Genomic DNA, 26083 nt, shown 5'->3' on the forward strand with positions numbered 1-26083 from the left:
ACTGAGCTCACGTATACAACGGGCGATTCATATGATACAATGTAAAAACGTAATGCGACAAGATAAATAAAGTCAAAACGTTTCAGCTACATGACTTCCCACCGGTAAAAAGGAACACAAACCTTAATTACTCTTTCCACTGTAGCTTCTAACTGTGGATAAAAAGATAACTGTTGGTGATGTACAAGAACAATTACAGTTGCACGTATCAAGAGCAACACCAGCCCTGGAAAACGATCTACTCATGATTAATTACAATTCATTTTCCAAGACGCATAAGGTCTAATATGCAGTAAACCAGGCATGATCAACACCACCTATTCTTAATTCTGATCCTAACTGTATAAACAATGGTGCTGGAGATACCTCCTTCTCAGGGTCCGTCTGACTGGCCGCGTTTACCTGCAAAACAAGGTGGCACCTTTATGAAGATGCTTTCATTATATTTGGTCTTTTGTACATCGGATCTAAATGCAGTTTACAGCTTAAAGACTGGCAAAGTTGCATGGTTAAACATAGCATGGCCAATCGGCCACGGTGAGCTGGGTGAGTTTATAACAAAATCCAAATTAATATATTGAGGCGTGACGTACCAATCTCCTGGTCCTCGGATACTGAGTACCCTCGCTCACGCCTTCCATCCAGTCCTCGCCTCCCATCCAGTCCTCGCCATCGTATTCGCTCCAGTCCTCGCCATCGCCTTGGCTCCCGGCTTGCCGCCTCTTGTCCTCTGTCCCGCCTTGGCTCCCGGCTTGCCGCCTCTTGTCCTCTGTCCCGCCTTGGCTCCCGGCTTGCCGCCTCTTGTCCTCTGTCCCGCCTTGGCTCCCGGCTTGCCGCCTCTTGTCCTCTGTCCCGCCTTGGCTCCCGGCTTGCCGCCTCTCGTCCTCTGTCCCGCCTTGGCTCCCGGCTTGCCGCCTCTTGTCCTCGGTCCCGCCTTTCTTTTCGGTCCCGCCATCGCTCACGCCCTCACCTTCATCCTCAGCTCGTGCCTCGGTCTGGAATAAGAGATAGATGCCACACGTTTTGACCATGTACCAAAACAAAGCAATTAGCGTAGATCAAGAAACGGCAACTATTGAAATGAACTGATTAACAGTGGTCAACAGAATAAAATGCACATATTTATGTTTACTGGTATTACGTACTGAGGATGTTTTATCAACGATTGAAGCTCCTTGCTGTTACATATATTGCCTTTGGTGGTTGTTGTTACTCTCATAAAAATCCGGGTAGCAATTACTAGAATACTATATCTGTAGCTGAGGTACATATGCCTGTATTGTCACAGCTATGCATCATCGTGCTTTTAGAAAATGACATGTGTATGAGTTGAGTTAAGCTCAGTTGACTTGAATCCAAAACTATTGTGAGACAGTTGTAAGTGACATACAGAGTCGCTCCTGTAAAGACTCGGAAGATTATCGAGGATGTCCGCCGTCTCCGACATCTGCTCCCCACGGAGAGCCTGTTCCTTCCTTTTCTTGGCAGCAGAGACTGTCTCGGCCTGAAAAGGGATACCAACAGACGTGTATATCAATAAAGCTATTTATACACATAAATACCACATAAAAACCTACGAACTTGCCATGCACTTTAATGATGATGATGATAATATGACATATCACAGAAAAATGTCACAAATGTTTCATAAATATACTCACGCCGCTGTTGCTTGCCGTTTTCTTCGTCCCTGGAAATGGAAAAAAATTATCAAGTTTATCGATATCATATCAATATTAGTTGTGGTTGAAAGTCGTAAGATACGCGTACTAGTGTACGTGTATGATGTATCTCAATCATGTGTGCGGCTTTGATAATCTTATCACAAATCTCGTGCCACCGCACACGAGTTGTGATGGACGTTTTGCTTGGGGTACCCTGCTGGGAGAAGTAAATCGGTTCTTCAGATCCGTGCGGTTCCGCTAAAACTCATTGACTAAAGAGCTCACACACCCCCGATCTACATGAAGATTGACAGTTTAAAGCCCGTCAGTGTGTAGAGTTGTGTTTGGAAAAAGAAACAAAAATCTACCAGATAAAAACTACCAGGAATCTTGCTGTTTTTGCTGAAGTAACGCATGGCAAAGGTCAGTGACCCCTGTCTAAAGTCCATAACAGGCATAGGATCAAATTCGTCTCTAAGCACGAAAACTTTTCTAAGTCTATTCATACCTCCTGTATTTTACCACCAACAATACCAAACAATCCCACTAGCACCGAAAACACAACTGAACGTGGTTTGGCAGAAGTAAATTCGACCAATTTGCTTACATTAGGTATTCAAATATGTGTAACTGCATTTAGTCAACTCACGCTTCTTCGTTTCTGGTCTCTTCTTCTCCTTAGACGTCTGCTGCTGCTGGTCTACGTCTACGTCTGCATGGACATGCATAGAAAATATTTCAAACAACTTTCGCACAACTTATTTCGTAATTTCCGAGCGCATCTTTAGGTACCTTAGACTGGTTGCCATCCGATTTGGAACGGCTACCCCGAAAAAAAAAATAGGGGGTAGCCGTTACAAATCGGATGGCACACAGCTATAGGTACCTGTAAAAACAGTATCAAATTAGCGTTATTCATTCGCCACCCTGGGCGGCTAAGAACCCTCTTCTAAACCGTAATGCTTTTATTTGCCGCCAGACTATTGTCCTTGGAGATTAACTGGATGGCGAGTTTAGAAGATCTTAGGCTCTTATGTTAACTTTTAGTATCTTTGTAGTTGACTGTTACAGATATTGGTCGATTGTTAAAATATCGACACGATTAGATAAAAACTGGACACCGTAGAAGCAGCGTACCCCGCCCCCTAGCCTGGGTACTATGCACCGTAGTTACCGCCGGTAGCCAGCGGCGGTAGGGAACCCGCGGTAACTACGGTGGATGACACCCCGGCTCCCGCCCTCCCCACCACCACGTGCACCACCACTACATATCCTCGGTGTGGAATGGCGCGAAAAAGGGGTCCCAATGGGCTGGCGCGAACTGGCCACTTTTCATCTCCGCAAGAAATCTGTCCGAAATGTGTGGTAATCTGCCATTTTACCGTGTCTAATTTAGAGAATTCGAACTTTTAATAGGGGTCAGCGCTTATAGTGACATAGAGGTCTACTAACCAAACAGTGGAACGTGCGAAATGGACTAGCCAGTCTTACAAGTCTGGGAAGGGCTATATCAGGTTTCTCGTGCCCGTGAGTGAGATTCTATCAGATGAGCTGTTTCCCGCTAAAATCTAGCCGAAACATGTTGTTTCGTCTTTTTTTTACCGATACAAACATTATCCGTAATGATTTTATGGGAACACAATGAGAAGACTTACCCATTGACTCCTCCATTGCCTCCAGGGCCTTCTGGGTAGGCTTCCGCTGCCGTTTCTTCGGCGTGTCCTTCTTGAAGGACTTCGTAAGCGCAGTGGACATCTCCTTCATGACCTTGTCCACTGCGCTTTTGCTCCCTGACAGAAGATGATATGTCAACTACATTGATATGTCAACTACATTTGGTAAGACTTCGAATACGTCATTCGTTGAGATCAAAATAACGATAAGGTATCATAGACAATAAAATCATCAGTGTCTTAAATTAAAAGTGCATCCCATAATGTAGAGCACTGGAGACGTTTGATCGGTCCCTTGAGCCGAAAAAAACAACTCGTTTCACCCCGCATACATATTCCGACCTCCCAGACCCTGAAGTTAGTTAAGGCGAGCCCATCTGACACTTCAACTTTACGGCTAAATCACCCATAAGGAATCTTCACGATGGCGCATGTTTAAAATGTACAACATAAACCTGCATATATATACAAACATATATATTTTACACCTTACCTATCCTGATGACCATGGCGTCGTACGCCTGCCCGAGGAAGTTCGCTTTTGTCACGACATTTTGCGTGGCCTCCGACAGCAGGTGGTTGTTGTGAATGTCCTCAAGTGCAATGGTTCCGTAGCTGTTTTCGCTCATCCAGAGAACGCAAGCAAACAGCTTAGCCATTTTCAGAGAATCGAAAATAGAGAGCGACTTGGTAACAATGTGGAAATACTGAATAGAAAGCGCGCCAATATTCTCCGTGGCGCATGCGCATAGATGTATGAGCACTTGCGCAGTGCAGTCTTTTCCTAAATGAGGTCCATATGTTGGAGACCAGAGGGTCTAGTCGGACAGGTACGTCATTGCTTTCCCGGCCGACAGTGTTTGGTGCAGCGTGAGTGAGCACCGAGTGAGTTAACCTGCCGCGCTTAGCCCCAAGGAGAGACTGGTGACCGAGACCATGGACGGGCCTCCTGAAAAATGCAAGCGCTACCCTACAGGTCGCGTACCTACACGGACGCTTGAACGGTGGAGGCACAACGAGCGCAAGAGGAAAGCCGAGGAGATTGCACAAATGTTCGCGACACCAGCAACTGAAGGCAATTCAACCGTTGCGCCGGTGGCTGGTCCAAGCAACGCGCCCGAATCTGAGTCCGGGAGTTATGGCTTTAATGTGGACTATGCGGACATTGTGTCAGATGAAACCGATAGTCTCGAATCAGGTAGTGAATCAGATAGTGTTGAATGGGATGAACCAGGAAGCGACGATGGAACTCAGCTCCCGAGCATTTTTGTAGGGAGCGACGGGGAGGACAGTGACGGGTGGGAAATCAACGATCCAGGAACAGAGCAGGGAAACGAAGAAGCAAATCCAGGAACAGAGCAGGGAAACGAAGAAACAGAAAGTGAAGACCCAGACGGTGAGGAACCTGACCTTGTATCAGAGACGGAGTTTCTCACATCTGGGAAAGACCTGTACCCCGGCGCTCCTCTGACAACAGGGATGAGCTATTCGCTAATAATGATGTATGGTATAAAGCATAAACTCACGTCAGTTGCATTCCAAGATCTGATTCAACTCATAAGGGCACATTGTCCAACCCCGAATGAATGTCCAGAGTCGCTGTACTTGACAAAGAAGTTTTTCACAGACAGACTTTGCCAGGACACGGAAACTAAAACACATCATTGTTGCCCCATCTGTCAGAAGTTCTTGGTCGGTGCTGACAGTGAATGCGACAACGACAAATGTCGCAATGCCAAAGCTTTGCCATTTTACACCTTGGACATCGAGTCGCAGATAAAGAGATTCTACCAGGGTGAGTACTATTTCAATCTGGACATTATTACTTTGATTGAAACTGTTAGCTACATAGTAATGAGGTAAACTCTTTTTTTTTCTACTTTTCTTTTTTTTTCGAAGAACAATGAAGTTGGCAATTTTCTTTTCGAACAGATTTTCTAAAGTGTTAGTAATCTATTCGCTCAACACAATTTCTAAGCTTGCTCCGTTGTTTTCCAGATCCACTGTTCCGAAAGAGCTTGAGGCGTCCGTCAAACTCTGATGGCGAACAGGAGGGTCGAATACGCGATGTATTCGACGGTCGCAAGTACAAGGATTTGACGAAACCAGGCGGGTTCCTTGCGGATGGAAACAACATTACCTTCTGTTTCAACACGGACGGAGTAGCTATCTACTCGACTTCCCGGCGGGGCGAACTGTGGCCTGTGTTTATGGTGATTAATGAGCTTCCTCCTCATTTGAGGTATGTGTCTTATACTTTTAAATTGTAAAGTCATGGCTATTTTTACCTGTGTATAGTATTAAATTTTAAAGCGTGGTGAGTGAATTCGCCCCCTTCACAAGTACTGAGACCAGTAAGGGACTTGGAATTGTAATTTGAATGCAACGCTTTAGTATCCATGGGCGGAAACAGCATCCATTCAGGTAACCAGATCTGCCTGGAGATCACTGAAATTGGCCAGGTCGCCCAAAGATCGCTCAGTGAGGATGGAGGTCACTATGCTGAAATGTGATAGTTCGCTCGCTCTGCGATCGCATTGGATTGGCGGGGAAAACTTTGCAACATCTTCCTCAAGTAAATAGATCCCCCAGATGTTCAGTCATTAATCATTGCCTGATCTCTTGACTGACATCACTTCAGCCCCTAACCTCTGAGCATAACCACCATGCAGGCATTATAAAAGCTAAACCCTTATGGAATATCATAATCATGATAGCTATTGTGGCCATGTCTGAAAGCCATTATCAATATCTTCGCCTGCTCGGGAAATTCACTACCCCATTTTAGGCCTGAATGGTTTGATCCACTCACACCGTGTAGGGCCCGTACTCCTTTCAATAATAGAGTCATGGCATCCTTAATCAATAATTCTCTCACGTGCTCCAAAAATGCAGCCACACCGTAAACCGTTCAATGTTACAAAATGAGCTCGTCCAAGCAGAGTTTTTTTTTTTGCGAATCGGGTTTCTTTTTTTTTTTTTCAATCTTTTTTCACGCCAAGTTGGTCCCAAACCTCTGCTTGCAGAGTAAGCTCGACCAGGGTATTACAGTTTTCGCAATTTTTCGCGGAGCTAGGGCTACTCATTCTCACGCCCCGAGCCATGTGTCCCGTGGGCATTGACTGGGACCGGACAAAACCCTTGCCAAATAGAAGATCATAGAAAACCGGATAAAAACGCATATTAGTCGTAGAAACAGCAGCAGCCTAACCTCTGCTTGGATAATGTATGAGTGAGTTACCCCGCGTTTAGGAAGTAGCCGGGCCTACGTACTTTGGTCTGCTGTCAGTGTTTTGGTCAATGGACCGTGAGTGGCTGTCCCGCCACTAGATCAACTTTTGAGATTCGTGCACCCGGCATCGATGCCAGGTCAGCGTCCGGTTACCAAGCTGCCCCAGGAAGGCCCTGCTCCATTCCTGTCATAAAGAAATTTAACATGACCTTAACTTAATTCAACCTGAATTTTAAATAAAATCAGTTTAATACAACACAAGCGCCTCTTCTGACACTGCCTGTCCCATTATTAAGCATCATGTCAGGTCTACAATGTCGTAGTAGACCTGGCATGCTTGCTCTTGTAATTTATGGGGCCCACTTCACCTCGTTTGACATGGTGTTGGTTGACCCTTCGACCTGCAGATCACATAGCAAACTTCGAGACTTCGGTATAGGTGAAATGTTATCTCAACTCGAGGAATATTCAATATGTGCCCATATCTGTAGCAGGCCTTAAAACCTCTGGGAAATTCGTAGATTCACGATTGTGAACAAAACGTGCTTCTTCAAATTATAAACAGGGCAGTTTATTTCATTTCTGACTGCAAATAACGGCATACACCGTTTTTACTTCAATCTAAAAGTTGATTGACAGTTTTTACCTTTATTATAGCAAAGGTATTCATAGCCTATTGTTTAATGGAAGGGCCGACGTTTCGATGACTTTATTTCATCCAGCCACACTTTCCCAGATTAAGATGCGACAGACGGTCATCAAAACGTCGGCTCTTATTAAGCAATTGTTTGTAAATAAAGAATTTTACCAGTCAGTCATTCACAGTTTTTTCTATGATCATATCCTGTTTTGTACGTATAATGTAAAATTTGCCACATACATCCCTGGTAGCACGCTTCGGAAAGAGTAAATTAACAGCCAAACATGTCACCAGGGAATTTGTCCGCTAAAGGAGCACTTGTGCACATCTGTCGCCTTTAGCCGAGCAACTCCCCTTTCTGTCTGTACAGCTTTATACACCTCAGCAACAGTTAATATGGTGTTACAGAACATGATTGTGTAAACATTGATTGACTTAAAATTTTGTATGGCCATGTTTCGAATTGTTCGGCGTTAAACTCAGTTTTGTATTCTCCTGTCTATTTAATCAATACAGATTAGATTTGAACTGAATTCAATTGCAAAAGTTAGTCGAGGTCATGTCCCGGGCAAATGAAAGATTCGATACAGTCATTTGACTTTAAATTAATTAAATATCGGGGTTAATGCCTTCCATTTCTTTCAAGGTTCACCAAGAAGTACATGATTCTCTGTGGTTTTTGGTTTGCTGTGGAGAAGCCCCAAATGGCGACATTCCTGAAACCAACAATGGAGGCACTTATCAAGATCTACAATCAAGGTATGTCCTAGTCTTATATTATCATAATTGCTTTTCAGAATTTCAAGCTTGTCGCTTGAAATATGTTGCTTCTAGTGTGGGAGAATATTTGTGTTCGCTAGGTAGCACAAGTATTGAAATTACAAGTATTGAAAAATATTGGAGATACTGCTAAATAAATTTCGATACTAATTGTATACGTGTATTTTTGTCAACTCAGGTGTGGAGGTGAAGGTAGGACCGGGACAAACAGCTGTTGTCCGCGGCCTTTTGATGATGGCGGTAATGGACCTTCTCGCCAAGTCAAAGGTCATGGTAATGAAGCAGTTCAACGGGACGCACGGCTGCAACGAGTGCGAGGACCCCGGCAAGCTGCTCGTCGCTCCACACCGCATATGGCCGTATACGGACCAGATGACGTTGAGGAGTCACCTGTCCATCATCAGGAATGCCAACGCCGTGAGGGATTCCCATGGAGCTCTAGAGGCTGTAAGTTGTTTAGTCATGTGCCCGCGCGAAAAAAGGATCTGGGTGTATTGTGTATTGTTTTTGACGGCGAACAAGTCCATGCTCTTAGTTATTAGTAATACAATTGATAACACTGTTTCAAAGGCATTTGTTTTCTTGTATGCATTCGCGGTACTTGTGTAAAAAAAATCGATGCCCGCTGTTGGGTTCTTGGGTGTCATGTGTCGTCTTGTGTTAGGATTTTGTATTCAACAAAAAAATGTTTTTCCTCTGCAGGTTAAGGGCGTTATGGGAGCAAGTGTGTTCATGAGGTACCATCAACTGGACATGTCCACTGGTTTCCCAGTGGACTGGATGCATGCTGTTTGTCTGGGGGGTGCCAAGACAATACCGGATCTGTGGTTTTCGCCAAAGAGTTCTGGGGAACCATACTACATAGGCCACGCTGTAAGTGACGACGGTTATTCCACACTCTTTCCACACCATTTAGGCAAGTTGATGTAGAATTATGCCAAGTCGCTCTAAGGACTATGAGTGACAGTACAACTGTTCAAAGGCAGCATCAAAGTAACATTGTACATTTCTCAGTGTTGATTGGAACTAAATATAACTGATAGGAATGGCACCACATCTAGAAAACCAAGGATATAGCCTCGAATCTCATACTTACATATTGGTTGTTCAAATTCCCCGAGTCTCCCATATGGCACGTTTGCGTGCAAAAGGGAAACAGTCTATTTGATATGCTCCGCATAATGACAATTGCCATGCTGTCTTTTGCAGATAACCGAACTGAATAAGCAGCTGCAAGCGCTTAAGGTGCCCGACTGCATTTCCCACCGACCCAGAAGCATTGCAGATCGTCATCACTGGAAAGGTATGGTGCTCTAGCCCAGATTTGGAATGTAGCTAACATCAGAAACATAGGTCACTTTTTTTTGTCAGCACCAAGGTGGATTTTTAAACTTACCGCCAAGTTGACTTACACTAACTTGAACCACAAACGGCCTACCTCTCCAAGTCCCCATGACTGAGTTATGGTCATTCCGAAAAGTAACTGTTACTCTTAGACTGAGGAGATGTGTTCCAAGTCACTGAATAAGTTCTTCTTACATGTGTTACCTTTCCTAAGGTATAACGGAAACAGAGAGGCAACAGCTATTGTATCATAATGTCAACAACATGTATGTATCAAACCAGGGAGGAGGGGGTCAACCTTCATAGCCTATTATTATTGCTACTAGTTTTCCACACCATCCGTTTACAATGTTCAAACTGGGCGTGTTGTACCATGTACACCGCGTAATATACAGCAATACATACAACTTATGTGTGCTTCAATCCTCATTTTACTGCAACAAAAGTATTTGCCTTTTTCTTAGCCAGTGAATGGCGCTCCTGGCTTCTGTACTACTCCGGGCCTCTTGTGCGCAATGTTTTGCCAGCTGAATACGTTGCCCACTACTACTTGCTGGTGAGTGCCATATGGACATTGGCCAGCGATGACATCACTGAGGCCGACCTGACGACAGCGGGGTTGCGATTGGATTCATTCTGCAAGACATTTGAAGAACTGTATGGTACTTATCTGCTTTATTGTCTTCATAAACAACACTATGATTCTGTTGAGAAACAACACATCTACGAGCATTTTTTGGTCTTTCATTTGACATCACTGCTCATGAGAAAATGGCCACGAACAGCATACATAACCCTACTGTCAGAAGTAGGGATTTTTTTTCATTCTTACCCATGACATCTAATCATCTTTTTTTTTCTTTTGAACAGGGGAGCGTCGTCAGACAATGAATATCCACAAACTCCGTCACCTGAAGATGTATGTCGAACTGTATGGGCCTCTGTGGACTACAAGCCTGTTCGGATTTGAATCGATGAACGGTTTGTTTGTTTATTTGTTTCAGGCGTGGAAGCATAACGCTTATTTGAGCTTCTCATTGTACCATGTGGGGAAAACTCCAGCCAAAAGTCAGTAACATCAACAACAGTCAAACATATTACAAAGAGATAACAAAAAGGCAAAAAACAAAATTGATGAAACCTATATAAGATGATGGCTACTGGGAGACATTCCAGTGTGTTTAGAAGCGTTAGGAAGGAGGTGTACCGGCCTCAGCTTAGTCTTACCAAACCTGCTCTGTGTGTAGTTTCAGGTTTTTCAATAATCCCTTCCCTCTCTGATTTCAACCTTTGCTACAGGTCACCTTAAGCGGATGGTGCACGGCACGCGCTTCATCGCGACTCAGGTAATTATAACTGCATTAAGTAACAGCATGGAGTCACAACAGTTTTCCTCCTCCATGGTTACAGAGGATTTATAACGTTCGAGGTTAAAGTAAAGACGGGTAGATCGGCATATAGAACAAGTAGTTTTGCGCGGAGTTTTAAATTTGTGAAAAGGTCACTGCGAAAACCGTGAAGCTAAAACCACCATTGAAAATCAGTCAAACGAAATAACTGTTCTTGTTTTCTGCTACCCACCCACAATAGTGAAGACTATCGATCATTGCAACGTATTCTTAACAACAAACAAAACCTAGTATAAGAAGAAGAAAATCCCGACCTACTTGAAGATAAAAAGACTGAGGGTGTATCTGTAAACTATAATAGTATGCTTCATTGGTCCATCCTGTATTGTTTATTTTAATATTTATCATACAGTCGTGTCTGTTTGGTTGCTCGGTGTTATCACATGAAGCGTATCCGTCTTGTTCATCTTTTCCAGATCACGTTTACGACAACAATGAGCTGGGCACTCCAGCGGCTGGCAACAGCCATGGACAAGGCGAAAGTGGCAAAGGGTATTGTCAACTTGGCCCAACGATTTACCAGTGTCGGTGTAAGGTGGGTTGGGCAATTTATCCGTTACGTGCGCTCAGACCGCACTGTGAGTGTTGGGACTCTTCTATAGCAAGCACACACCTCGCTGTCATAGTATGCGGAGAACATCCCCCCCCCCTTGAGAATTTCCAAATGGAGTAGGCAATGTAATAATAGACACACAATAACGAGCCAAGACTGGACATCTGCTTTCAAATTAAAACTTAAATAAACCATAACACAGGTTAAACGTACACGAAAGAGATGTTTTCTACATCTGCAGTAATAAGGTTTTTGGTTTGTTTTCAAAATCTAGGTCGAAGACGACAAGACTGGGGAGTGGTTTGTACATACTTGGGAAAAGTGAGCCGGATCACATACACGAGGACCACCTGGAGGCCGTGAGGGCAACGGTAGGCCATGTGGACAACACCGTCAAGCACAGCCACTTCCACCGAGTAGAACTCAAGGGTGAAGCCATCTACAGCCGGGAGTATGGCCGGGAGAAGACCAGAAACAGCAGGACCGTGGAGTTTGAGGTGGATGGTGCTGTCCACTTCGGCGAAGTTGTAGTGTTCTGCAGTGTTGGTGATAATCATGTGGCTGTGTTGAAGGGTTTGACGCCAGCAGTAACCCCTTTTGTCGACAGTTCTGCCGTGCAGAATACGACTATTAAAGAAGCCCTGCAGACCCCCCTGTGTGATCACATATTCGAGGTGATGCCAGGAAATACCTACCTGGCAGTTCCCATCACCTCTCTGAGACGGAAATGTGTCTATATGTCTATAGGGGGACGAGCGTACATTGGGAGAATACCAAATGTTGTAGAGCGAGACTAGCCGAGCGTATTTACAATGGTACATTGAACGAAAACTCAAGATATGTGGTAGAGGCAGTTTGTGTCATGCTCTCTGTAGATATGGTGTAACTTTATACGGTTTTGAACTCCTTTGATGCTCTTTGATGTCATGTAAATATGTACTATACACACATGTTCAATGTATTTTATTGATAGATGTTGATTATGTAACAAGTTTGACAGTACGCTGAACAGTGGACATTTTCATCGGAAAAAATCTGAATGCCTTTATATAAATTGGTCATATTTACACCGACGCGACTCTCAAGCGCAGGCCTAGGTTTCCCCTACTGCCACCGCTGCACCACTGGGCGGGATAGAAGAACGGTTGGGTTGGGTGGGGGACTGGCATCCCCACCTGTAGAAATGTCCCTACTGCCACCGCTGCACCACTGGGCGGGATAGAAGAACGGTTGGGTTGGGTGGGGGACTGGCATCCCCACCTGTAGAAATGTCCCTACTGCCACCGCTTGGGTTTTTGTATTGTTAGTTACTCTCTGTAATATATGATGTAATTTCTAATCTAGATTTTTTTTGTTTTAAACTTCTTTGATGTTGATTTTCACTTAGATATGTATGTGCATATGTGTTCAATTTTCTGTTATCAGTGTTGACATTTTAGATGTTTAGGCAATACTTCTTGGTTTAATGTTATCAGCGGTCAAGTTAGTGTCCTGGTGTAGGCACAAATGAAGTAATCAAATACAAGGTATGTTTTAACTGTTAATGAGTCGTAAAACTGATGTATTTATCACGTAGGGAAATCCATACACAGAAAAAGATATAAATTTGTACTGTACTTTTAAGTCAAGGAGAGGGAGCACAGAAATTCCATACGTTAAAACGCACCTGTCAAAAAAGTCCCCGGGAGCTATCTCTAATTGTAAACACTGAGATTATATGTAAGTGTGTTGTAATTCCATGTGTGTTACCAATAAATACAATTGTGAAGTTTTATTTGTTGCTACAAAGCAGCCAGTTGTGATCGTCATTATCCTGTTTTAAGTAATGTGGTCGGACATGCTACTGGTAAAACAAATGTTCCTGAGTGACTTATAACAAGAATTATAAAACCCCTGTTACACGAGGAAATGACAATCTTTACAGTAACACATTGGAAACTTATCTCACCACCAGGCACAAAAACTAAACTAATTATAAAGGCAACACCATTGCATTGCCTCCGACAAACACTTTCATTCTGAACACGTAGAACAGTTCGAAATCAGGACGTACTGCCCTCGAGGTAGCCAACACAACAAATGCTGAGTGGAGATTGTGTCAACCTGGTTCAACGATTGGAGTCTTCATCAGTTGCATCCTGACAAATGCAAGGTTATTTGCATTAAGTCTCCGCAAAGCAAAGTTCTTCTACCCCCCATTTACATCATGGGACAGATCGTTGAACAGGTTCCCTTTTATACGCACCTGGGCGTTACCGTGCATCAGACCCTTCGTTGGACAGAGCACGCTCAACTCACCTCCAACAAGGCCAGGAGAACACTGGGATTACTGTGGAAGCTCCGTGGCAAGCTCTCCCAAGAAGCCCTGGAACGATCTTATTTCATGCTTATTCGCCCTAAGCTGGAATACGCTTCTATTCTTCTCACCAACATTACTGTTTCCGCATCTAAGACCCTGGAACGGGTGCAGTACCGGCCCGTGTCCAAACATTTGCGCAATTGTACTGAGTTTCTGAAACATTTAGAACTCATAGATCATGTTTAACTAAAGACAGGGTAAAATATGCTTCAAAACATGACAGACTATAATACTGGGTATCTGTAGACAGCCTTGGTTTTCCTTTAGATTGAACGGTTTTTGCGTTATCCATCGGGAACCCGTCATTTCTCAGTCAACGACGTGAACCTTCCCTATTAAGTTCACTCCGGCCCGTGCCTTACCGTACCGCAATTGTACTGAGTTTCTGAAACATTTAGAACTCATAGATCATGTTTAACTACAGACAGGTAAGACATTCTTCAAAACATGACAGATTATAATACTGGGTATCTGTAGACAGTCTTGGTTTTCCTTTAGATTGAACGGTTTTTGCGTTATCCATCGGGAACCCGTACCTTCGTTCTCAGTGACCAACCTAGTTCACTCCGCGATCCGGCCCGTGTCCAAACATTTGCGCAATTGTACTGAGTTTCTGAAACATTTAGAACTCATAGATCATGTTTAACTAAAGACAGGGTAAAATATACTTCAAAACATGACAGACTTTAACACTGGGTATCTGTAGACAGCCTTGGTTTTCCTTTGAATTGAACGGTTTTTGCGTCATCTGTCAGGAACTCGTTCCTAATCTTGCCAACGCAAGAACAGTCTGTGACCCCGTCCCCATCTACCGTGCTGCGTTTAACACACCGTGACCTGCAGCGTTTAGAGCTGGGACAAATGATGTTTAATGAACTGAAGGAGGGGAGGATAAAAAAAGTTGTACAGTTGGAACCCGGCTAGTCGGTAATTATGACTGCCACTAAAATGTTTGCTTTCTTATTTCTATCGATTCATAAATCATGACAGGTTGAGAAAGGCAGACAATTGGTATACTATGTTGTTTGAAGTAAACAAGTATTTTTTTTTTATAATTTGTTCTGATTCTAATCCAGATTTACTGCATCTTCCTGCTTTGGTGACGATGTCTCCTCATAGGTTCCATGGGGTTATCGTTTATCAGTGGTGAACATTACTATCTCGCTCTTGTAGCTTCCTTGAATACCTTATGAATGTAATTCAAGTGGGATTTTTTGTGGGGTGGGGGATGTTGTTGTGTCCTGTTTTCTGTTTGTGGTTCTAAAGTATATTCGGTCTTTTTTTTCAACATGAAGATCACTGAGGTACGCAGACGGTGGCACATTGTTGGCCCATTGTTTACTTAACCTCCTTAGTGTTCTGTCGTGGCATACCACTGTGGTGGTATACCGACCATGTGCACTGTCGTGCACGGCGCATGTGCCGAATTCCATTTTGCCAAACGTCCTTACCCGTCTTATAGGATTTGCCCCCTGTCCGCTGTGCCCTGTCAGCTGTGTGGTTGAAGGAGAAATGCACGAAAACCCAGGCAGCGAACCTGTTCCCGGACTTAGGAAATCACGATCGAAGGCTTCGTTACCGCCACTTATTCTTAGAAGAACGACGGTATCGCCATACAAACAATACGACGCTGATGCACTGTTTGACAAGCTGACCCAGGTTTTCCGGCAGGACGAGGAAGTGGACGACACCTTATTGACATCTGTTGAACTTCGCACTGACGACAGGCACACACAATGCATAGTGCAGGTAGAGCTCAACGGAGCAGACCGCCATGGCTCTTTCTTCTGCCCTTGGCCATCTTGCCACTACAGAAGGAAGGGGAGGCACCAAGTGTCTGATCACATAAAAAAGCTCCACTTGGGCCCAAATTTCTGTCCAGACTGTGGTCTCATAACAAGATCATTGCCAGCTATCAAACGTCACATGAAGAAGATGGGACATAACAGGCGTAATATGCGGCCTTTGTATCTTCGAATGCAGAACGCTGCCATTGAAAAATATTGCAAAGAACTGTGCGAAGAATTCTTCGTGCAAACCTGAAAGTCTGACGGATTACAGTACCATGAAGCGGAACGGCGTCCGAGTGACAGAAGCTATTTAACTGGCATCTTATATCTTGATTTAGCAGAACGTAACTTTAATGAAGCTTAAGCTTGTAGTTTCAATATTTTCTACTGTGTATCGTGAATCCGAGTGAATGATAGATCTGATGCCAGCGGCGATAACAGACTTGCCAGGATAGGATTGAATTGTGGCACCTGAAATGTGTTACCAGAGGGAGTGCAAAAGTTTGTTGTTCTTTTAGAATTTAGTTTTACGGTAGAGTTTAAATTATATTTCTCGTTGTGACAGTGATAAGTATTAGCGTCTAGGCCCACGTGGAAAATCATTGTAACGAAAGGTCATTTCTAATTTTCTTTATGATGTCCTTGGTATATGGATTGATGTAAGTTGCTATCAATGACAGGATTATGCGACGTCGTATTACTAAACGAAGAGATTGTAGTCGCCCATTCTTTAATACAAAGAGGAAATAAACAGGAGAAACAAAAATCTATAAGTGTATTTTCATACCTCCTTGTGAGTTACTTATGAATATTCGGTGTATGAGGGGTAAAATGTCAGTTAATTTATTGGTCTTAAATGCGAATTTAACATGATAGAATATTTCATTGAGTTACAACAAAGCCTTTAACGGGGGTGTACATTGCTCGGGAAAGATAAAGAAAGGTCAGCTCTCTCCGACTGGGTGACCTGAATCTGTCGGGTATTTTAACCCCTGGGACGGAACATGCAGGGCCAGTGTAACCCGGGTACCTGACTCTGGGCAGAAGTCACTCACTCAGAAGTTCCAAGATCTATTTGTTTCAGTGAATGGTAAACGTTGCGTCAGTGATGTCAGAAATGTGTCCCAGTCTTATTATAAAATAATGCGTTAGTACGTAAATTAGCAAATCCTGACAAAAGTTAAAATTGATCCACTGTAACGTAAATTTAATCTCTACCGGGAATTCTTGTCACTTTTGAGTTTTGTCAAATTTGTAACTTTGCTATTATATTAGACCTTCGTACGTTTCCTACACTGGTTTCGGTTAGCCAAGTGAGTCTAGCACGGAGGATTTTCTTTTGGTCCTGTGGGTCCTGGCCTGGCAGCCGCTGCTTTGGCAGACGCCCTTTGGTCCTGTGGGTCCTGGTCTGGCAGCCGCTCTGCTTTGGCAGACGAAATGCGAAAGACATTTGGACATCTGGAAGGCATTTGGAAAGAAAAGCAAAGTTCTGCGCATGTTCACAGTGACATCAACATCAGCGCGCGTTTTTCAACGGTTGTTTTGTTAGTCTTGCCGTGCTCTGTAAGTTTGTCGCGATTTCTCCCAGTTCGGGTGCCAAAAACTCAGTTACTTGAACCAAAGGATTACTGTCGAGACGACACAGAATGCGTAGGACAATCTGGACCTCTACAAGAAGTATCTCCGATCAAAAGGAGCAGTCTACTATCGGAGGGAGGGAAATTATGCATGTTTTGGATTTTGGAGGTCATCAGGATTTCATCTACCAAAGAGCAAGAAGGTCACAGATTGTCTCTTGGTCCTCCACACTGGTAAGATATTACAAATTATGCATGTCCTGTTGGGTCAAGATGATAATTCAACGCACTCCGGACATTAGACTTTCTGTAGTACCGTGGGGAGGGGGGTGGTTTGGGGTTCAGCACTGGCCGTGAGATTTATGCACTGTAGTGTAACGTTGAACTGGCAAATTTTGCATTTTTGGATTTTCCACCTCAAGCTCCTTAATGGGCCTGGGCAGCCTCGTTTGTAACAGTCATTTGTTTTAGATGTTAAAACGTTATTCTAGTCTGTGATAATTTGTCTGTGACCTACTAGTACATGTACATAATTTTGACAGGGGTCTGCAAACGGCAGAACTATAATTTATGTTTTTTTTTCTTTATCATTCTTATGACCTGTCACATTTATAAACCTTTTGCATCATGACTCGTGGAATCAATTGCGATCAAGGGTCACAAATTCAATTTTGGTCGCTGTACCGTCGCTCTGTCATAATTACAAACCTAGCTGGGAAATGTTGATCCCTCAAATATCTGCGGAGAAATCCACTCATGTGGAACGAATAGGCGGAGTTTAGTCGATGGGGGATGGGGGAGCTGGCTGCTGTGACAAGAAAGTGGTTTCAATTACACCCGAACCTGACCCGCTTTTAAGCCTTTTACTGTAGAAAGTTTCTAACAAAATTCGAAAACCTCTCGATTACGCTTTACGATAAATTCCAAACGGCTACAACGCATTACGTAGAATTAAAACGGTGAATACGCTCTACGCAAAATGCGCCAATTACGCTCTACGTTGAATTCACTAGAGCGGTCCGTCTACGCTCTACGTAGAATTAAAACGGCCGATTACGCTCTACGTAAAATGACATGCGGGCCCCAATAACTGTAGTACTGTTGTTCCTTTTGCATGCTGCTGCCCTCGACATTAAATCTCAGCCGGCAGGACAGAGGTTAGCAGGGGAAATTTCTCGAAGATGAGAGAGCTAGCAACCGTGACAAAAAGGCCGGTGGTTTCAATTACACCCGAAGATCATGACCCGTTACTTGGGTGCTAAGAAAAAGAGATGTTATCCAGACAAATATGCAAATTAAGAGCATCCCAAAAAACAGCAGCGCACAACGAATATACTGTTGGCACAGTAAGTTTACTACTATAAGCATGCCCGTAGCCAGGATTTTGAATGGGGGGGTTCTTCCCACTGCTTGAGGGGACCTCGAGCGCCGTAGGCGCGAGTCGAGCGCCGAAGGCGCGAGGTTCCTAGGGGGTCCGGGGCATGCTCCCCCGGAAAATTGTGAAAATTGAACCTTCTAAAATGGCATTTCATGCATTTTTGAAAGGATTTCAGAGAAAAAATCAGAGATAAATTTTTATTCAATGACAAAGGGAGCAGTTCCTCTACAATTCCAGTCCATCTTTTCAAGAAAAATCTTGGACCTTTACATAAAATGTGGACCAAAAAGTGGACCTTTACATAAAATGTGGACCAAAAAGTGAACCTTTACATAAAAAGTGGACCAAAAAGTGGACCTTTGAGCCTTGTGGGGGGGTTCTTCCGAACCCCCGAACCCCCCCTGGCTACGGGCATGATAAGACTCTGACACAATTGAATCTGCATAACGTTTTGTTACTCTACTATTATGAGTACAGTTACTCAACCCGACTCTCCTGTGACCGCCACAGTTCCCAGCAGTTCGTCACGGCGGATCATTCGAATTACATGTAGTGACATGCAGCAGGGCTTACTCTCCGTCTCCAAGCAGAGGTTGTGGGGAATGATCGTTACCTTTTTATATATGGCCGCGGAGCTTCTCTGGCTAATGGATACTGCCTGGCCAATTTGATCCTGTCTTTTTGCCACCGAGAGGGATCTGCTTGGAGATTAGCAGGGCTAACATTGTAGGAAGTGAACGCCCACCAGCGGCACATTCTCTGACACTGTCTCTCTCCCTCGGCTCGCTACAAACGGACTGTGACCTGTTGTGGCAGTCTTTCTTATGTTTGGTGCATGAATTATTCTAATAAAATTTAGAAGTTTCACGTGGTAGCGGTGTGTCCCTTCCGTGTTCTTCCGCCCCCAAAACACGTCAAAGATAAAAGATTGTTTAAATCCACACCCGGTGTGTCAATAGCCACGGCGATTGTTACAAACCAAGCTTATAATTTTCTGTTGTAGCTTTCACATTAAAATAGATGACATGTTGAAACGAATTTTATTCCAACATGGCTTAAGTGGTAACGATAACTTTAGACCAAAATTTGGAGAGCTTTTGGCTGTCTTTAGGCACAAACTTCACCACAGATTGAGACCCTGCGACCTGGGGGAGTGGGGTACCAAATGTACTAAGCAGATTCGGTGGGGCAAGGGGACTTTAGTTAGCTGCCTGGCATTGGCCGCCACAGCTACTATCCAACGATCGCCCCACGTGGTTCTTGTTGAAAATTGAAGAAAACTAGGCTGCCGGCGAGACGATCACATATCTCACCCCCGCCCACAGCCTAGGCTGACTGGCGCCTTCAGTGACATGCATGACTAACATGATGGTTTCCATGGTAATGGGGGTTCGACTATAAAAATATCCTGCCTGATTGGTATTTACTTTCTAGAATTGGGGCATGGGACAGCTCTACGGCGATCATTTTTTATTGTCGTGTTTACACAGTTGATACGTCCAGACAGTAACATCACACGTTTGCTAATTGGCACAACACATACATTCCGGGCAGGTGGGAGTTTAAATACTGCGCTGGAAAATTTTTAACCCGACAGGTTCTTTTGCCGGCCACCCTGCAAGTAGCTTGACTGAACCTCGCTTTTCGCCGGCTCTCTAGTTAGTCCGACTATATGTAGGGAGCCCCCAGACACAGGCTATCCTACAACGTTTAGTCTAGCTAGTAACTGTTATGACAGTCCTGTGTTACAACCAGCTGGCCCTGCCTCTTGACAAATCGCGCTCCCGGCGGCGCTTGTGCGTGACACAGGCTGGTCAATCGACCGTGAAGCGACTACTGTAATCACCAAGTAAACATACTACCTACCGGGCTTTCTGATCGGGAAAACGTGGGCAGACTATAAGAGACGAGAGCTTATGATGATCACAACACTAAAGACAGAACTTGTCGCTGTAGTCACCAGGCGCTGTTTGAAGCTTTGATGTGTGTTCAAAGCCAGAACACCGTACAGCGGCAGCGGCCTGTATACATGTACCATAACGTTCGATCAAATAGGTTGAAGGAAAGCCGTCTACGTGAGCTGAAATATTCTTGTTCTCACATGTACCAAGACCGGCATACTGGAATCAAATACAGCATTGTTTTGTTTATATTTGGACTGTGTGCGCCCGATCATCAAATCTCTGGGCGGTGGCGCCGTGTTTGATGTCAGCCAGCGCATGCAAGTGGAGACTGTAAATCTGTTTCTACTCGCTCCCTCCTGTTTCTATACACAAGCAAACGTTACACCTACGTAATAGTGAAGGAAATTTAAAAAAAAACCTTTTACCTACCTTACGTCTGAGACAGTGTATAGAATTATTACCTTGATTTAATTCTTGTTTACTTTTGAACATACACGACGCATTTGCGCAGCGATCGTTTTATTGTGACTATTATTGTTTGCGCTATATATCCTGCGGTTCTCCCTGCGTGACGTCACGAGGTCATATTCTTGACCTAGCTTGCACGAACAAATTCGGCTTGTTTTTGTAAAACAGTTTTAAACCATGCAGCCCCCATCGTGGTTCAGCTCCGTCACACATGTGAACCTCGAAGTTTTCTTATCCCCAAATAGCGACAGGATGCCGTCTAGGGTCTGTTTGGGCCGTCGGAAACGCCGATCGTAGCCCGTTTACGCCGTCTCTGGCGCGCTAGGCGGTCAGTGGGGAGCAGCAAAACCGTCTGAAATCCCATCCCAAACGCCGTCTAAGCCGTTTCAGGGCCCGCCCCGGGCCCCAGGAGGGCCGTCTGAGCCGTCTGCAAGGGCGTTTGTACGATCTCCAGACGCCGTCTGAGCCGTCTCAGGGCCCGTTTCCGACGCCGTCTCAGCCCTCCCAGGGCCCGTCTCAGACGCCGTCTCAGCCGTTCCGATCGGCGGCCGAGCCCGTCTCCAACTCCGTCGGAAACGCCGTCTATGGCGTTGGACCCGCCATTTCTGACGGTCTAGACGCCGTTTGGGGCGTTTCTGGTCGTCTGAGCCGTTTGTCTAAGCCGTCTGTAGCCACCTCAGACGGTCTGTATCAAAGACGGCGTGCCGTTTGAGACGGCCGTCTCAAACGGCGTCTGCCTATTATAGACGGCTTCATTTTCACAGAGGCATGACCATGACATGCACACCCTCAAATTGTGCTTTTCTCTGACACCAGTACGTTACATGTATACTCTAAAGGAAAAGACACCTTTTCACAGGAGATCATGCCAAAGCCAGTAGAGGCCAAGAGAGGCCAGGCTGAGGAGGGCCAAGGCAGGATAGACTTACAGTAACTGTAACAGGAATGCAAGTACATGTGTGAGGGCCTGCATGGAGGTGTAGTGATTACGAATTGCGCAAATTTTCTCCGCCGACTACGAATTACGTCAAAGTTTCAGAGCTGATTATGACTTTACACTTTGCAGCTAGTGTATTATTGTGAATTACATTTTTGGGGAGGCTGCCTACGGATTATTGAGACTAAAAAGGCCTGATTATGCCTTACAATAAAGGGCATGCAGGCCCTCATGTATAGGTCATCTCTTGGACCATCCAACTGAGGAAAAACGATTAGTTGTGCATGCCAGTATCCAGACTTTCCTCCGATCCTGTTCATAACATTGAATACTCATTGCTCATCAAAGCTTTCTGGAACTGCACATAACAAAAATACATGTATGTGAAGAGTGAAAACTTTGCACAAGGTGGCTGGCTAACTTATTAATGATAGCTTAAGCTTCTGTAACATCCAAACTGTGATGTACACAATTGTAACCTGAAGGTCTGACCTCTGGCTCCCCCTGTCCCAGTGAGGGGTACCAGGAGGTCAATAGAGCCTTTATTAGAGGTGGCAAGGCAGATGTTTTTTTCAGGGATGAAGTTACATCTTGTTTGATCCCATAGATGTGGATGTAGATGTAGATATTTGGGTCTGAGAATCCAGTTCAAATCATCCTTACTAATTTATGATGTCAAACCTGGAAGTGTTACAAATCTATTTTGACAAAAGGATAATCAATGCAAAACTCCTACAGGAGTTATAGCAATTCTACCAGGTCTGTTGAGTTGGACTGGGGAAAAATTAGAGCCCTGAAGACAGCCTGCCCTAAGCACCATAGACTGGTTACCAGAGATGTCATGTTATAAGATGTACATGTAGATGTACTTTCCATCATGCTCTCATTATAACAGGTTTTTATTTGACCACCTGAGACATGACTTTGTACATGTAGCCCAATTATAAACCCCAGCAAAGTCCACATAATTACAGAACTCCCCCTAACAACTTTGAACAAGGAGAGCAAAATATAGGGGGTATTTCAGTGTTGTATTTCAAACCCTGGTCTGCAGAGCAAGGTGAATGTTTTCTTTCAATCAGTGTGGGTCCCAGGGAGAGAAAAGAACAGGCCAGGCTGGGTCATCTGGTCTACCAGAATGGATCAGTGCAACACTGTAGTTGCTTCAGTGTTAGCCTGGTATCCAGTCTGATTCGTGGTCGGGGCCGCAAGAGCTCTGGCCCGCCCGCCTCACATAAGCGTCCCGGTGTGTATTTCACGAGAGATTAATTAGCCCTCCACGAACAGTTGGGGGAAACCAAATCCCCGAGCATACTGTCTCTAATTAGCGTAACACTCCTAGGGGGGGGGGGGGTGACGGTCTGTTGCACTGGGCGGGGGAAGGTCTTAGAGGCCCCGAAGACACAACCTGCCTAAACACCCCAATACCCCCAATCACGATCAGACTGGATACCAGGCTACTTCAGTGTCTCACCTATTCAATGTACAGGCTAGGGCTCGATGCTGGGTGCATGTGCACCTTGGAGCTGCATGTGCACCCAATTTTTTTATGTGGGTGCACTCGGGTATTATTTGTACTCAAATATTTTCTCTTAATGTACATATATAGTAGTTACAACATAAATAATCCAATCATCGTTACAGTACTTTTCTTGAAATGAAACATAATTATAGTTTTTGCAGACATTCTGCTTATTTCATCTTACAATGTATATGGTGCACCTAAAATATTTTTGTTCACCCAATTTTTTAAGGTTGGGTGCACCAGTGTCTATTCCCAAAAATTAATTTCAAGCCCTGATGTATATGCCCTTGTTATAACAGCAGATTTTTCTATTGTACACAGTTTTAACTTGCATCCAATCATGCAATCATGTGTGAACGTTACTTGACAACACAATTATTCACTCCTCTCCCTTGTTTTTTTTTTACAATTTCCAGAGGAAAAGCTCATTTTCTTGTCTTTAAGTGCTACTTTATTCTTTGGGTATTTAGTATGATCTGGTGGGGAAATGTCTGGCTAACTCTAATTACAATGTAGCTTTTATGTCTCAAGTGAAGAAACTTACAAAGACTTATACTACTGTAGTTGTGAGAAAAAGATAATTATCCACAAAATTTACCTTCAGGTCATCACCCCCTCCCCCAAGAAATATGTCCCCCATCCCCTACCCTCTCTAGATCTACTTGGCTACTCTACATGTACTTGACCTGGCTTAAGTCAAGGAAAACATAAGGGTCTCGTACATGCTCATATACATGTATGTGGCTGCTGCATGGATCCTGTGCAAAACTGCTCACTATTCAGAGCATAATCTGACTACGCACTCTCTTGTTGTGCTTCCAAGGGCTCTTTTTATGTAACTGAAAATCAGAGGGACCATGTGGGGATTTGATTTAATTGCTAACTCTTCATTGCAGTAGCATATGTTAGCCTAAACCAGAAGTATGGCAATGTCAAGTAAGGTTGCAATGACTGTTGTCATGCATCTGAGACCAGATATCATTTAAGAACCTTGAGTATAGAATTAGCTTTCTTGAGATTACTTTACATGTATGTACACTAGAGACACACTCATAATTGCAAACAATTCCTTCAACAAGATACTATCATGCATGAAAAGCACTTGGAAGGTACGAAGACAGGGAAACTGATACTCCTGACCCTTCGGTGACCAGTCAATGGAATGTCAAATTCCCCTTGTGGTTTACTGATGCTGGTAAGTGTTTGGCCTGAGAGAGCCTAGCTGGTTACATTTGTACATGACCTGGTCTTATGCTTTCCTGCATAGCTCAAACCAAACGTCAGTTACATGTACATGTATGTCCTAGCCTGGTATCTTCAATTCTGTAATGTGCATATCTCATCATCACTTTGTGGAGCATTTTTTCACTTCAAAAATCACCTTACATATCTCAAACAGAACAAATGGAAACACATCCAGTTCCCTGCCTAACAACTGGCCAAGAAAAGTACAGGGAAAAAGGTTGGGTTACACAGGCTAAAGGTTGTTCTCCTGAGACTATAGAGGTCTTCTCTATGGGCTAGATAGATAAGCTATGAAAACATGTGATAGTGATTACAGTTTGGTGGTCAAGAGAGGCTCTCTGGGCCCTTACTGTGAAGACTTTAAAAGCCCTGAATTTGTTAGGATAAGTGTGGAGGTGGGGCATAGAAAATTGTTACACAAACGCAGTAGCACCCCAAGCTACATTGTACCTTGGTGATAAGTTCTTCCAAGGGTAGTTGTCCAGGGCCACACAGTCTCACAGTAAATGTAGCAATTCAACTACTAAAATCATGTCCCAAGTTCTACATGTAACAAGGCTTTATTCTTCTTTCTTTCCTCTTGACTAAATAGTGACAAATCAATTGTAGATAACAATCAGATTCTGGTGTTCAAGACCGGTATCATCTTGTATTGACCCACAAAAAGTGCTGACCTACATGCAGCCATCAGCTGAGATGGTCAGACGAGAAAAAGCAAGAAAGATGAGGTTGGGGAAGTGGATGGTGCAGCAGCTGCTCCAACCATCATTTTTCTACACAGCCCCAAAATCCCGAGGACATCCAGTCTGGGAGTCTTGAAGAACTTCAAACTAAGCTTTGGATTCAGTGCTCTGTTTAATGTTGTAGCTAGCATTTGTGGTAGCCGCCTGCATATTGTTACCCAGCATATTGCATAAGTGTTGTAAAAAATGTACGCAATTCAGGGTATATGTATGATTGTATGTATCCCTGCTGATTGTATGTTTTGAGGAAGAAATAAATAAATAAATTTGAAAGTGGGATAGGAGAGACATTTGTAACCAAGGGTTGAAACTTGATTTTAGGGTGTGATCGAGCCATGATATAGTGGCACAGAAGCTGCTGCTAGGCCTATAGGCTAGCTGCTAGAAGTTGCTAGGCCTAAATCAAAAAGCAAAAAGCATGGTGCAAAGCTACATGTATCTGAATGCCAAATTGCGGGGCATTGGGTTGTCGCGAAGTGGAACAAAAACCAATAATATGCATTTCCGACAATTTTTACCCAAAATAATAAAAGTTTTAGCCCAGGAAAGCTCCGGTGGTGTTACGGATTAGCACAAGTCCTCCGGGGACGTCCCCAGAGTCGGCCTGGCAGGGCTGTCAGGTCAGTCTCCGTGACCTACCTAACGGTCCCGTCTATCCTGTCAATGCAATTTAACCTGGATAGAATTCAAATAAAACTATGTAACCTAGTTACTGTGGAACAATCTTCCATTTTTGAGGTGGTAGACTTTATTTGCTGGTTATTTGTCAGGTCCGTGATGCTGTTTGGCTATGTTCGTTTTCTTGTGGGGGGCCACCGGACCACCTGGTTGTGAAAATCTACACTTTCAATGACCCGGCTCT

The sequence above is a fragment of the Branchiostoma belcheri genome, unplaced genomic scaffold (assembly GCF_001625305.1).
Source record: "Branchiostoma belcheri isolate BF01 breed outbred unplaced genomic scaffold, Haploidv18h27 scaffold70, whole genome shotgun sequence".
NCBI lineage: Eukaryota > Metazoa > Chordata > Leptocardii > Amphioxiformes > Branchiostomatidae > Branchiostoma > Branchiostoma belcheri.